The sequence below is a fragment of the Peromyscus maniculatus genome, chromosome 18 (genome assembly GCF_049852395.1).
Source record: "Peromyscus maniculatus bairdii isolate BWxNUB_F1_BW_parent chromosome 18, HU_Pman_BW_mat_3.1, whole genome shotgun sequence".
In the NCBI taxonomy this organism is placed as follows: Eukaryota; Metazoa; Chordata; class Mammalia; order Rodentia; family Cricetidae; genus Peromyscus; species Peromyscus maniculatus.
Genome location: NC_134869.1, coordinates 52,409,550 through 52,422,523, shown reverse-complemented (window position 1 = coordinate 52,422,523; position 12,974 = coordinate 52,409,550). Strand labels below are relative to the sequence as shown.

Genomic DNA, 12,974 nt, shown 5'->3' with positions numbered 1-12,974 from the left:
ATGTTTGGCCTCCGGAAGCCCTGCCCCTGAAGAGCACACAGGCTTTCTCGTTATGAAACTTGGGGACTTCATCTGTTTCATCATTATTTATTTTCAAAGTTGTCAACCATAACAAATTCCTCATTACCCTGTGGCCTTCTGTGTTAAGGTTCTGGGCTAACCCCGCCCCTCCTGTTACCTCCCCAAAACACACACACACACACACACACACACACACACACTTCCACCTATAATGTAGCGTGTGGTTCTAACATCTCTCAGAGCCTCCACACCTTTACCGGAATCACAAGGAGTGTGGCAATGAGGTGACTGTCATGCTGTAGTGTGACTTTGATCTTTGTACCATTTAACAGGGGAATAAAAATACCCATTATGTCTATTTCAAAGAGAACACAATCATTTGCCTTTGCAACCCTCACATAGAATTCTAACTCTAGATGACAAATAGGTTTCCTTTTACATGTTAATTCTAAGTGAACGATAGCGGCTTCACCTCTGACAAGAAGGATCTGAGGTCCAGCTCTGTGGACAGGGATGAGACAGAAAGGTTTACAGTGCTGTGCATTCTAGGCAAGGTCAGGGAACCCCCACAGAAGGTGGGGGGGGAGGATGTAGCAGCCAGAGAAGTTGAGAAAACCTGGAGAACACAGCCCACAGAATCAGCTTAGGGCTCATAGGGGCTCCTAGAGACTGAACGGTCACGGACCCTGCATGGGTCTGAGCTAGATCCTCTGCCTATGTTCTGGCTGTGTAGCTTGGTGTGCTCGTGGGACTCCTAACGGTGGGAGTAGGGGCTGTCTCCGACTCTTGCCTGTGCTTGGGACCCTTTTCCTCCTACTGGATTGCCTCATCCAGCCTTGATATGAGGGTTTGTGCCCAGGCTTATTGGAACTTGTTATGCCGTGTTCAGTGGAAATCCCTGGGAGGCCTGCTCTTTTCTGAAGGGAAACGGAGGAGGAGGAGCGGCCCTGGGGAAGAGGGGAGGTTGGGGAAGGACCGGGAGGGGGGAGGGGAAACTGCAGTTGGGATGTAACATATGAGAGAAGACTAACTAACTAACTAACTAACTAACTAACTAACTAACTAACTAAACAAAGTACTGTGTATTTGCTTCCTTGATTTGGGACATTCCTCCATTGTCCCCTGCAATGGCTTTTGGGGGTTGGAATTTTTTCCTCCCTCTAGCTTATTGGACGTTAGTTTGCCAGTGCTGACCCATGGAAGACAAACTTCTTATATGCCAGGCTAAAAACTATGTTTTAATTCTTTTAAAACATTTCAGTATTTTACTGGCAGAAGTGAGATGCATTTATTCTTAGACATTTGATAAATCCTGGAGAAGAATCTAGCATAAAATAAGGATCGTCTCATCCAACATGTCATCACTCCCACATAACTTCACACAGTGGTCAGAGGTTTCGAGTCGTTTCGTCTGATTTATCTTATTTTTTAAAATGATTATTAGTTGCTGTGTAGACTGGGCTGTGGACAGCCACTGTGGATTCTGGAGACTCATTCCGGAAGCTCATGTAGAAGCCAAGTTGGGGGAGAGGCTGATACAAGGGCGGATTTGGTGTACATCTTGAATGTAGGGACCAGGAGACTTGTTCATGGATGGCTGGAAGCTATGAGGGAGGAAAGCCAGGAAAAGATAGAATCCTAGCTGCTGGTCCCACACACATCTGGTTCTAAGCAACCAGGCGCTCCACCAGTCTGCCCTCAGGGACCTAGGTGACAATCGGCCGCCAAGGTTCAACACGTTCCCACTGTCACCACAAATCTTCTGTTCTCCCCTTGTGCATGAGCTCTGTCCCCTTTATAAAATGCCAGTGCCTTCGCTCCCTGCTCTTTTCCCCTTCCATGCTTGCTCAGAGGCAGCCTCTGAATCCCCCCCCCCCAAATAAACCTCTCTCGTGAGATCTTTTGCATGGTGTGACTTTGTGGCGTTCCTTGGCTTCAACCCACCAAGATAACTTTCGCTGCTAAATCATAACACCAGTGAAGTGACCATCCATTTACTGAGGTGGGGTGCAATGAGAAAGAAGTGAGTGTGTGGTGTTTGTGCAGGTGGGGGTGGCGGAAGGCAGTGTCAATTAAATTTGGATACGAGAAACCGAGTAAGTAAAGGTTTCATGTCTGAGGGAGCATGTCTAGTAGCTGCGTGGATATATGCTGGGGGCCCAGGAGAAGAGGACGGAGAGAGAGATTTTAATCTCGGGATCATCAGCATAGCAAGGATGTAAAAGAGATGAGGTGGGCGTAGTGAGCTAAGGGTGGATGGGGAGGAGCCATAAGGACAAAGACTGGGAAGAGGAGGAGGTTAGAGCCTGGAGGGAGAAGAAGCAGCCAGGGACCAGGGAGGAGAAAGGAAGTGCTTGCCCCTCTTTTTGCACACATACGTGTGGCACGAATCCTAATTGGTCTTAATAAAAAACTGGAGCCAGATATCGGGGTCGATGCTGAAAGATCAGAGGAAACAAGCCACAGCCACTTCTCACCTCGCCAACTCCTCAGCCGAAAGGACTGAGCGTCTGCCTCCTCCCGCCTTATATTCCTCTCTCTGCCCAGCCACGTCACTTCCTGTCTCCACCTCCCTAGTGCTGGGATTAAAGGCGTGTGCCACCACTGCCTGGCCTCTATGGCTAACTGGTGGCTGGCTTTGCCCTCTGATCTTCAGGCAAGCTTTATTTGTTAGAGCATTCACAAAGTATCACCACACACACACACACACACACACACACACACACACACACACATTATATTTTCCATATGCACATGCATATTTTATGTGAGACTATGTATTTCTGCATATGATGTATTGGGCTTTCATTGGACTTTACCAGGAACACTGCTTTGGGGGGTGGGTGGGTCCTGTGTAGTTGGACTCTCTTTGGACCACCAGCTCCCAGATAATGACTTCTTATTCATTGTGAAAGTTTGGCCTTAGCTTAGGCTGGTTCCCAACTAGCTCTTATAAAAACATTAACCCCTTATAAAATAAAATTAAAAAAAAATTAACCTGTTTTTATTAATCTACATTCTGCCACGTGGCTTGTCACTGCCCCTCTTGTCACTGTATGTCCCCCCGCCCCCCCATTTCTCTCGCTCTCCCCAGAAGTCCCGCCTATCCTCTCCCGCCTAGCTATTGGACATTCAGCTCTTTATTAAACCAATCAGAAGGTGCCTTGGCAGAGACACATCTTCCCAGTGCACTGGGACTTGAAGCTTGGGCCTTGCACATGGCAGGCAAGTGATTCGTTGTTGAGCTGTCTGTCCCCTTAGGTTTTTATTTTGAGGTAGTGTCTCGCTAAGTTGTGCTTGAACTCATAATTCTAGAACTCATGTTGTAGCCCCTTCCTTCTGAGGAGCTAGGATTACAGGTTCAAGCCTGACTTTTTTTTTTTTTTTTTGAATGTCCTTCTGAGGTACTATTTTGAAAGACACCCAAGTATTCTATCCTGGTTAATATGATCTTGGGAACAACAGTCTTTAGGTGTACCTGGTGTTTCTTTAGACTAAATTCCGAAATTGGGTTTACTGGTAGACAAGAAAACCTTTAAGGCTTTTTAATATATTTTTGTTGTTGTTATTGGTGATGGTGATTTTGGAGACAGAGTCTCACTATGTAGCTCCGGTTGTCCTGGAACTTGCTCTGTAGACCAGGCTGGCCTCAAACTCACAGAGATCCGCCTGCCTCTGCCTCCTGAGTGCGGGGATTAAAGGTGTGCGCCGCCGCCGCCGCCGCCGCCGCCGCCGCCGCCGCCGCCGCCGCCACTACCACCACCGCCTGACTTTGATAAATGTTTTAAAATTGCCTGTCTAAGAAGTTTTAGCAAGGTTGTACCCTCCACCAACAATTAATTGAAACTGTGTATTCTGATCATCTCTGCCACAATTAAAATTGTGCGGGGGAGGGGAGAAGGAGGTGCTGTCTAGTTTATTTCCACTTGCATGACTTGATTAACAAAAGCTGAACGTCTTATATGCTAGGGTTCCTTGTGTGCAATGTGGGCTGCGAGCAGTTAACTCCTACACCCAACCTCCCATGAGTCATGAGTATGAAAACATGACTGTATAAACATCATGCCACTCAGTCAGGTGGAGGGCTGGTGTGAGGGGGACCAGCTCCCTCTTATTGTTATAAAAGGTGAGTGGATTGAAAGAAGAACTTCAAACAAATCAGTGTCAGGAGGGAGAGGGCAGACATCACCAGACCAACCAGGCCTGCTAGGCCAGGGTTTGGGGTTCAGGTCTCTACACCTGCTCCTCTGTCCCCCCTGCTGACTTTAAGAAAGCGGATCACAACACTCTGTAACAACTCACCCCAATGCCATACACACACACACACACACACACACACACACACACACACACACACACACACACGTGTCATTGTGCAGACATACACTCTTACAGGGACTCCCACGCACAGCTCTGCTGAATGAACATGGTTGTCTTAAGGTCAGCATAGGAGTGAGCAGAAAGTGCATGGGAGAGCAGAAAGCTGGAGGAAAAGGCCTGGAAAGCCTTGAACAGGGAGAAATGAGGAATTTGTAGATAGACGGATATATAGAGAGACAGTTAGAAACACAGGACAGCCTCGGGAGGGCCTGGGTTTTCCAAACCCACCAGCCCCTTCTGGCTCTACTAAAGGGCTTTTTAAAGGAAATGCCAAGGGGTGGAGCAAAGGACCTCCCCCCAGCACAGCCAAGTGCAGACCATCCCAAACACCTGGTGACCATGAACATGGTCCAGCCATCCTCTAATGCAGCCCTGCTGGGTAAAGCAAGCTCAGATCTCACCAGGAAACCCTTGTGGGCTCCCACACTGGTGAGGAAGAAGAAAACACGTTCTGAGCTAGTCTTTTAGGTGAGGGGGTGGGACAGATCTTTGTCACCCCCACATGGTGTATTTCTCACAGCTCAGTGCCTCCTCCCACCCAGCCGGCCAGCCGACTTCCTGTGCTGCCCAGCCTAGGAAAGGGCGTGCTCACTGAGAAGCCGAGCATCTCTCAGCAGCCAGCCCCTCGGCTCACATGCCAAGGGTGGAGGATGTGTTGCCTTGTGAACCACTGTCCACATTGCCCAATTGAACAACAAACATGGGCCGGGGCCCAGGGGCAGCAGGCCCCACATTCTGCGTCCTTTCCTCACAGGATAGAGCATTTCAGCTCCTGAGAATGCGCCATACTGTCTTGCTGGGCATCCGCCCAGCAGAAGGGGAAAGACTGTGTTGTGAAACTGTAGGAAGGATGACAGAGCATCTCTGCTGGTCTGCAGCCTGTCAAGGGGCGGTGGCATCCTGTTGGTAGGATGTGATGTGGAAATCCCAGATGCCAAGGAGATAGGAATCTTAAGAATGTGTGGGACACAAAGATAGGCCCCCAAATGGGGGACTCTGACCATCTTTTATGCAATATTTCTTATTTCATAACTGTATCGGTTGGAACAAGAAACCTTAAAAATGCAACCCAGAGTTGTCGGGACAGCACAGACATCTGAGACGGTTTCTGTGAGAACCAAGAATGATTCCCAAGAAGACAAGGCGCTCAGGCAATCCAGGTTCCAAATCTGAGGAAACCATTCTGTGAGAAGTGAAACAAAAATGGAGGACGTTCAATAGAAACCACATCGTTGTACAGTGTGTGTGTGTGTGTGTGTGTGTGCATATGCATATGCATGTGTGTGTGTGTATGTGTGTGCGTGCATGTGTGTGCTTGTATGCGTGTGTGTATGCGTGTGTGTGTGTGTGTGTGTGTGTGTGTGTGTGTGTGTGTGTGTGTTATTTTGAGACAGGGTCATGCGGTGTAGCTCTGACTATTCTGGAACTCACTATGTAGATCAGGCTGGCCTTGAATTCAGAGACCTTCCTGCCTCTGTCTTCTCTGCCGAGATTAAAGGCGTGCACCACCACACCTGGAGCCCTTTTTAAATTATAAAATAGTGTACTGTCATGTAAAATTTGTCCTACTTACAGGAGTGAGAGCTCAGCCAGGTGAAGCAAAAGCTAGTTTCCCCCATTTCCTTACCTCACTACCACCCTCTAGTAATTGAGTGTGTATTTTCTAGAGATTTTACTATGCAATTAAAATATTTGTAATTATAATTTATGAATATTATACATTATTATATATGTGATATAGGTAATAATAGTACTTATAATTGTAGTTCATAGATGGTATTCAATAAATTCAAACGTACTTTTGCTTTGATTTACTTATTTTTTCGCATTAATTAGTTTATTGTGTGCGTGAGAAAGAGACTGTGTGTGCCACAGTTCTTGGTTGGTGGCCAGAGGACAGCTTGCAGGGGTCAGGTCTCTTCTTTGACCACGTGGTTCTGGTGATGTAACCCAGGCTCGCAGGTCTGTGGCAACTCCTTTACCTGTTAAGCTGTCTCTCTGGCCCCAAACGTGATTTTTAAAATTTGAGAGATAATGTTTTGGAAATTCTGCAGCTGTTTCACTATTTTTTTTCCTCTTAGTTTTGCTTCATCTGTCCTTAGTGAAGAACAAAAAACAAAACGAAAAAAACACCACCACCACCACCACCAAACAATAACAACAAAACCTCCAACCACCAATAAACAAACAAGCAAAAAAAAAAAAAAAAAGGCAAGGAAAAGAAAAACTTCTTTGAACCAAAGTTATCATATGGCTCCCCCCTCACCAGTTTTGCCTCGGGCATCATCTGAAGTGCTGGCAGTGAAGGAAACCCATCCTGCCTCATGCAATCAACACTTTAGTGGAAGGAGGTGGACGATCACCACGTGTAACGCACAGTAAGCATGGCTGGCTTGGCAGGATGGATTGGAACAGCCCCGTTGAAAAAGCCACTTTTGAGCTGTGACCTGGAAGGGAGAGAGGAGGGTAGCATCACATGACTGTCTGAGGGAGGGCACCCCAGGGAAAGAGAGTAGAAAGCCCAGTCATCCCGAGGAAAGGAAACGTATCGGCTCAGGGTCCCCAAGACCAAGTTCTCAGCACCAAGGAGATTTATTTGCTTCAGAGGGGACAGAGGGTCGGGAATAAGGGACAAAAAAAGACAGGAGATGGAGGATGAGGGAGAAGGGGAAGGGAGCAAGAGAGAGGGGGCAGGGGTATTTATCCCAGAAGACAAAGGACTGCCTCTGGATAGAGAGGAGACAGATGTGGTCCGTAGGAAAATGGCGGTTTATAAAGGTAAAAGGGAAAGCCTGTGTTAGGATGAGGTGTTTAATTTTAAATTGGGAATGTTAATTAGGTGAGCCAAAGGGGGCTTCTGATTGCTGGACTTCAATACTTTGATACCTGGACCTTGGCAGTCAGCCTCAGGAGGAGGAAGTGGCCAAATAAGGGAATGGACCTTGGTGGCTGGCTTTAGGGATGTTATCTAAGGGTGGTTAGCAAAGCAGAGGGAATGGGGAGAAGGGCAAAGCCCGCCAGAACCATGCTTGTCGCGCTAGAGCTGGTCAGAGTACCTTCAGAAGTGTCCCGCTTAGAAGAGGGGAAGAAGGGGGTGTGGCTGGGGACGGTGAGAGCAAGGAGTCAGGGAAGATGGGAGGAAAGATCTGTAGGCTCTGTGGGACATTTGTGACGCGGAGTGGGAGAGGGTTTCCCCGAGGGGGTGGAGGGCCGAGGACCTCATTGTCTGGTGTGTGATTTAACCCCAGCGCTCTGGATTCTGTTGAGAATAGACTCCAGGAGGCGAATGAGGGAGCTGGTACCAAAGAGATCATGGCAATGAGCCAGGGAAGTCGTGGTGAAATCGGCAGGGTGTGGCAGCGGGGGCCATGACATGGCTGGATTCTGGGTACGCCTCCCAGGCAGGGACAAGAGGATCTGCGAATGGGTCAGATACCGGGTGGGGGACAAAGAGTAAAGTTGACAGTGACTTAGCAATGTGAAGCAACACAGGGAATTCTCACTGAGAGATTTATTAGTCAATCTGAGAAACATAAGAGAAGATGGGTGACCACCGATATCATCGCTAGGGGACCAGTACAGGCTCCTTGTCCACCACGGATGTGACTCTTCTGGTCCTTCTCAAGCCATACCCCGAGCAACCACCAGAGTCGAAAGAAAACAGCTTACAATTTCCTGCTGTGTCAGATTCCATGGTGCCTCCCATGACAAACAAGTCATTGCAGCAAAAGCCTTGAATATATATTTTAACACTAATGTTGGATTCTACTCCAAAGTCTGCCTGCCTGTCCATCCACCCATCCACCCATCTATCCATCCACCCACCCATTCATCCATCCACCCACCCATCCACCCACCCATTCATCCACCCACCCACCCATTCATCCATCTACCCACACATTCATCCATCCACCCACCCACCCAACTACCCACCGATCCACTCATTTATCCATCCATCCATCCATCCATCCATCCATCCATCCATCCATCCATCCACACTTCTACCCACCCATCCATCCACCCATCCACTCACCCATCCACCCATCCACCCATCTACACACACACACACACACACACACACACACACACACACACACACACATCCATCCATCCAACCCCCACACCCATCCATCCATCCATCCATCCATCCATCCATCCATCCATCCATCCAGATGGCTTGTAACTGACATGGATGATGAATCTGACAGACACCAAGACTTACTAAGGAGTGATAAAAGGTTTCTTTTCTTTTTTTTTCTTTTTGTTTGTTTTTTGCTTTTTTTTTTTTTTTTTTTTTTTTCCGAGACAGGGTTTCTCTGTGTAGCTTTGCGCCTTTCCTGGAACTCACTTGGTAGCCCAGGCTGGCCTCGAACTCACAGAGATCCTTCTGGCTCTGCCTCCTGAGTGCTGGGATTAAAGGTGTGTGCCACCACCGCCCGGCGATAAAAGGTTTCGAGACACTCTGGCCTGTGCCAGTCCCATGCTGGGGGTGGCTGCTTTTGATTCATAGCTAGCTGGTCCCCAAAACCTTTATTTCATCTGAGGATCATGCTGACCTTTTCCATCTCTGCACCATCGTGCAGACACTTCCTCACAAAGTGGAAGGAACATACATGCTTCCTTCTTCCTACCGCAGAGCATTCTTCCCGTCCCGGTTTTTAACCTTTTCTAAGAGTTCCTCAAATTCTGCCTTCCATGCATGGATGTTTTATGGTACTGCTCAGTGGTGAGTCTTTTCAGATCATGCTTACAGCATTAATTTTCAGTGGGAAGTGTGATATATCCTGAGAAAGTCTATATTTTAGAGTCAGGAGAGCAGAGCCCTGAAATCAGACTCTGGCATTATCTATCTGTTCATGTGATTCTATGCAACCTCCCTAATGTCTGAGTCTATAAAATGGAGTTAAGAGCAGGTCTGGCAGGATGATTGAGTGAGCAGGAAAGGTGTCCTGCTCTACGTACAGGCACTTGATAAATGTTAGTTTCCTTCTGCTCCCACTTCTGATTTTGTCACTTTCAATATCTTGCCTTGCCTGATTCTACCTTTTGAGTTGTTATGTATTCCATCTCTCCAACTAGACAATAAACTCTCATGGGTTAGAAGCCACCTCTTATATTTCTTGGCATGCTTCGAAGAATTTATCATGGTACCTTGAATGTGGGAGATGATTAATAAATGCTTCCTGATAGACTGATGGATTCTCTGGCAAGGTTAAAACTGAAGGGCATACTGCTCCCTAGAGTTGGGCACACAGCAATGAGCTTCAGAGAGGAAAACGTGTCTCGGTGTTCACAGGGGAAGGCCATTGCTTAGTGAGACACACCACTGATGGATGAGGATGCTGGACCACTCTGCTGCCTGGCTGCAGATTCTGCTGAGCAGCTTTGGAAATGGTTGCTCAGCCAGATGGTGAGGTCCTGATAACCCCTCCACGATCAAATTCATTTAGCCAAGCGTTTTAACAGTCCATCACCATAGCACGTGGGTGGCTTGATTGATTGTACAGCTGTTATTGTGTGTGTACAAGGGAAATTAGGAGTAATTCATGGCTGGGGATTGGGAAAAGTCCTATGTGGAAAGGGATGATTTAATTTTCTTCCTAAGTGAAGAGGTAAGTATAAAGATTTCACATAGCCGTTATAAAATACAGAAATGAACAAACCATGCAGTTTCTTGGCTTATGTAAAGGGTTGATTTTTTTAACTTCTGTATACTTGTTGAAAAGACAGTGCTTGCACTGGTAACTTGGACAGTGTGAACAGAACAACATAATGGTTTTGCTTCAGTGGCGACTGTGTTGGCAGTCAGTATCTTAGATGGTTTTCTAACATCTCCCTCCTTCCTTCCCTCTCCCTGTCTCTGTCTCTGTGCCTGTGTTTCTCTCCGCCTCAGTCTCTGTCTCTCTGTCTCCCTCTCTCTGTGCACATGTACGTATGCATCCATAAGCTGAAAGCTGTTTTAAGTATCTAAACACTGCCGGGCGGTGGTGGCGCACGCCTTTGATCCCAGCACTTGTGAGGCAGAGCCAGGCGGATCTCTGTGAGTTCGAGGCCAGCCGGGGCTACAGAGGGAGATCCAGGAAAGGTGCAAAATTACATAGAGAAACACTCTCAAAAAACCAAAAAAAAAAAAAAAAGAATCCAAACACTGTCTACCTGCTCTATGTTGCTCACCCCTATATCTCTAGTGGGTAACCTAACCCTAGCAGCCCCAAACTGTTGGCTAACAATTATTGGATTGATTGAGTAGATCTGCCTTAGTCCCTGACTAATTAGAATTGTCCTATCAGTCTTCAAATGATTGCATTAGCCCCATACGTTCCTATTGTATACGAGCAGAAGACATCCAATTAGACAAGGCTAGGGAACAGAGAACCTGGACTAACTTTACTATATTGGTACGATGACTTAAAACCATGGATGCAGAAACTCTGTTTGAATATCTGCGCAGCCTGGAGGAGCTCTTTAGAAAACATATGTCACCTGAACTGAAATAAGAGCTAGTTTGTCAGCAGCTAAGAAGATAGAACATGCCAGAAGGCACGTGCAAGTTAATCAAAGCTGGAACTCTATGGAGGTTACCTACTGTTAAAATAGTCTCTTTGAGTTCATAAGCCACATATTACTGTGGCTGCTACGAATCTGTGATTATCGACATTGTGCCCGCTATCGCTGGTCTACCAGAACCACCATGTATATTTCATTTAATGGCATAGCATCATTGCTGGGTAGATATTGTTATTACCTGCAGCTCTCAACCCCTTTGGAGTTCAGCAACACTTTCCCAGGGGTCACCCAAGACCATCAGAAATATCAAATATTTACATTATGATTACTAAAAATTACAGTTATGAAGTAGCAACAAAAATAATTTTATGGTTGGGGGTCACCACAACATGAGTAACTGTATTAAAGGGTCACAGCATTAGGAAGGTTGAGAACCACTATGGATCATGAAAATGAAACACATGACCCTGTTCTGACTTGCTTACATCCTCAAAGCTAATCAAATGGTGTAGCGGGGGTCGAGGACCATTGTGACCAGAGATCATCCATTTGGTAGGTCACAGTCCACCCCATTTTGTCCGAAGAGGATCATCCTTACTATGATCTTTCCTACCTGTTTGCCAAATTTAGCTCCAAATAGCCTTTCGTTTTACAAACAAATAGAGTCCACTTTAAAAATAAATGATATTTTTATTAGCCTTGTAACTTTTCAAAGTGTATGTGTCAGATATTAAAACCAATTAAAATGGGGACAGTACCAAAATGGTTTGCATCACCAAAATGAGTGATCAGTGCCTGCACTGAAAGAGGTGATGTCCTTTTGTATGGAACCATATGTTTGTTTAAAAAGAAATCTGTTCTTAGCCAGGTGTGACGGTATTCACCTAGATCCCAACACCTTGCTTGGTGACTGAACCACAGGGACATTGCCATATGTTTGAGGGCAGTTTGGGATACCCATGGAGTTTCAGGCCACTGTGGGTTACAGTCGAGCCTTGTCACGAGAAGAAAACCACACGAACAAACTCACCCTTCTGTTTACTGTCACATCTCCTGCATCTTCTTTCTTTAAGTAAAAGGGTAGCTGAGAAATTTCCTATTCAAATATTTGGGGTTTTTTTTTGCATGCATATCTGTAGGGTGTGTGTTTGCATGTGGGGGTGCACATTTGTGTGCAGTTATGTGGAGGCAAAAGATTCATAGTGCAAGTTTTCCTTGACCACTTCCTTCCTTATTCACTAAAGCAGAAACTCTCACTGAACCCAGAGCTCCCAGATAGGGCTAACAAGTTAGCCATCTTGCTCCAGGGATACCCTATCTCTGCCGCAGAGGTGCCAACACTCTAGGCAGGGTAGCACATCTGCCCAATATTGGTCCGGTTGCTGTGGATCCGATGTAGGGTCCTCACCTTTGCTTTTCAAAGACTTCACCCATGGAGTCATCTCCCCAGGCCCTCCTTTTAGAGTTATTGATCAGCAATACCAAGAGCCTGCATTTCTTTACATTTTTATCACCAGAGATTTATGGCGCAGATAACCCAAGGCACATCTGTACACGATGCAAGAAAATACCTTGCCGCATTTACTTCTTTTGGGTCCTCTTTCAATTGTTTCTCCAACCGCTCCAGATTCCCATTTTAAAATGCCCGGAGTCCAGTATAGATACCCCAGCAACTCCCTTTCCCCGGGCGCTGTCCGAGTGGCATATGGGAACATATCACTGTCTCATCATGTGTAGTTCTTTCCCATAACATTGCAGATGAGGCTGGGCTTTGAGTCCACACTTGCATAGCCTAAGATTTCTCAGCATCTTGAGGACAGAGGCCGAGGAGAAAAACCATGCAGCACACAGATCTAGATCACTCAGTGTGGATAGAAGTTAGTTCAGTGTGCTTAAGCAGGAATTGCTTTAGTTTGCTTTGCTTATTCGTAATGAAACTCCTTGTGTTGCAGAAAAAGAGGAGAAGGGGGAGGAGGAGGAGGAGGAAAGAAAACAAAAAAGAAAAATGTCGAGAGTTTTGTGAGCTTTATTGGCTCATTGTACTCAGTGTCCTCAAGTTCAACAAC

The 12,974-nt window shown here is 46.5% G+C and overlaps 1 non-coding gene across 1 annotated transcript; it reads left to right on the top strand.

The window, feature by feature from the left end:
• Positions 1–12,560: 12,560 nt before the first annotated feature.
• On the top strand, positions 12,561–12,761 carry LOC121823858 (small nucleolar RNA SNORA73 family). Its single transcript, XR_006065495.1, has one exon. It is a non-coding gene; the product is annotated as a small nucleolar RNA SNORA73 family (small nucleolar RNA).
• Positions 12,762–12,974: the final 213 nt, after the last annotated feature.